Source organism: Triticum dicoccoides, chromosome 6A (genome assembly GCF_002162155.2).
Source record: "Triticum dicoccoides isolate Atlit2015 ecotype Zavitan chromosome 6A, WEW_v2.0, whole genome shotgun sequence".
In the NCBI taxonomy this organism is placed as follows: Eukaryota; Viridiplantae; Streptophyta; class Magnoliopsida; order Poales; family Poaceae; genus Triticum; species Triticum dicoccoides.
Window position 1 is genome coordinate 40,778,100 of NC_041390.1, and position 2,303 is coordinate 40,780,402.

Here is a 2,303-nt window from a genome sequence, read left to right on the forward strand (position 1 = left end):
CTCTCTCTCTCTGGAGAAATCTGGAGGTTCTGCGAGTAAGTTTTGCTCTTGGATCCTCGGCAGGAGACATGGCTACGCTGCTATACGAAGCACCCTCTGGCATCGCAGTTTTCTCCTTTGATGACGGGGCCTGCCTCCACAATCCAGCCAAGGTACTTGTTTTCCCGTTGCTGATGCTCCTTAGTTTGCCATCAGTGAAAAATTCAACATCATCTGATTGATTTCTCTCTGCTTTTTCTACAGGACCTATGGGCATGCATGCCACGGCTTGTTAGTAACGCTCCCATTTTCTTTCTTACTGTTTTTGTCATAGTACTATTTCCTTACGCTTCTTGCTGCCAACTTGAACAGAGCAGTGCTTTGCAAAATTCACTATCAGTCTCCATTGCCAATTTATGTTGCTACGAGTGAGTGGGTGGATTATAAAACGTCTCTAACTTTTTCCTAGTTGTAGTCTTTCCTCATTACCATGTTCAGATGCTCTGTTTTGGTGCCATGGTGCACCGCCTTCAGTGGCCAGACATTTGCTAATAGATCCTTAAAAGATCAATTAGCGTCGCCGTCGGTTGAAACCTGAGCGTGTACTACTATGCATAAATTTCTACTAAGTGATTACATCTTCCTAGCTAGGAATGAATGAGCTCTGACATGGTACTCCTACCAAGAATGACAGAACACTAACATCTAGCTCTGTGCATGAACATTTGAGAGCATTACCGAGAGAATTATACATACAAAGGCTTAAGCAACACTATACTTTATGATTGACACACTGCTACTACATTACCATGCTTCCTTTCATGATTTAGACACTTGCATTGTATCTGACAAGATTTTTAATTGATTACTCTCTGCTTTTTCTACAGGATTCCTGGGAATGCTTACCACCGCTGGTTAGTAACGCTCCCATTTTTTAATCAATGATCCTGCCTCATTTCATGATTTAGACACTTGCGTTATACTGTATTTGACAAGCTTTTTGATGCTCTTCTGTGTTTATTTCTCAGAGTCTGAAAGAATTCATACGAAATGAGACGGTGCCCTCCCCAATTGACATAGCTAACAATGCTATTGACGATCACCTGGCCAAGAGGCTCACTGAGTTGTGTGGTTATGGGAAGAAATTAGTTGTAGGGAGTGCGCAATATAAAGCAATAATTGAAATGAACCTGGTCAGTATAACTTTATTATCTTTCTTGTTGCTTCTCTGGGTGAACAATATTGATCACGATTTGACTTTTCAGGGAATAACCTGTCTGCATGTTGATGTTCCGGATTGTGAGATGATAATTTGTAGTCAGAAGAAGCCCATGCGTACTTTATCGCCTAAAAGACTCAGATCCTACTGAAGATTTAACATTGTACTTACATCAACATGACATTACTTGCAAGCTTGAGACGGTGAGCTTACCACTTGTCCTTCCTTATTTCTCACAATGATATTCTCTCTTGTCAATGTTAGTGGTACTTTATTTTCTTTCGTAAGCATCAATAAACCTACTCTGATTATGCGATGCCAGTCTTTCCTGACTTATTGTGTGCTTATAACACTTTATTGTCAATGATTGAAATTTTTTATAGACATACCATACTCTAAGTTGAAATTTGAGAACCACAGTTTGTTTTATTCAGCGATGTACCAACTTCTAGAAATTTTTAACCTTTTGTGTTTCTTTCACTTATTAAAGCAAATGCTCCTCTTTATCCAGGTTAACGATTCTATTATTAAGGAAGCTCATCGCTTGCATCAAATCGAATTGCGTGAAAGGAACATTTGAAGTTCTTGCGCCTTCTTCTTAAGGATTTTATGATGAAATCTGGCATTGACACTGAGAATTGGATTCTAATCCAATTTGCAACAGCTCTGAAGATGATTTGTTACCCTGGAGCATCATATAGAGTTTACCGCCCTGATAAGGTGTGTATTTTTAGATGTCTTTCGAGTATGTGCATGCTGGAAGTTGTCTTTTTAGCAATGATCTTGTTATGACCGGTTTAGCTTATAACCGGAGAAGGCCCACCGGGCATTAGTTTGGGGCTTGGCCCACGAGTTATCTTAGGATTAATTCTTATGCAAATTATTTAGATTATAAATATAGGCTGTAAGACTCTTTGAGAATGAAGCAATAAAGATATTATCATCTTCTGTTGCCCGGCTCCCTGAGGAGCCGGAACCCTAGCCGCCACCAGCCAACCGCCGCCGCACCTAAACCCTAGCCGCGACGGCTCCCACTCACCGGCGCGCGCGCTCCAGCCCTCCTCCTCCCCCACCTTGTCCCTATAACCTGCGTAGCCGCACCGGT

At 41.4% G+C, this 2,303-nt stretch overlaps 1 long non-coding RNA gene across 1 annotated transcript; it reads left to right on the forward strand.

Moving 5' to 3' along the window:
• The first annotated feature begins 1,034 nt into the window (after positions 1-1,034).
• On the forward strand, positions 1,035-2,015 carry LOC119316426. Its single transcript, XR_005152981.1, has 3 exons — positions 1,035-1,172; positions 1,245-1,401; positions 1,710-2,015. It is a non-coding gene; the product is annotated as an uncharacterized LOC119316426 (long non-coding RNA).
• The last annotated feature ends 288 nt before the right edge of the window (positions 2,016-2,303 follow it).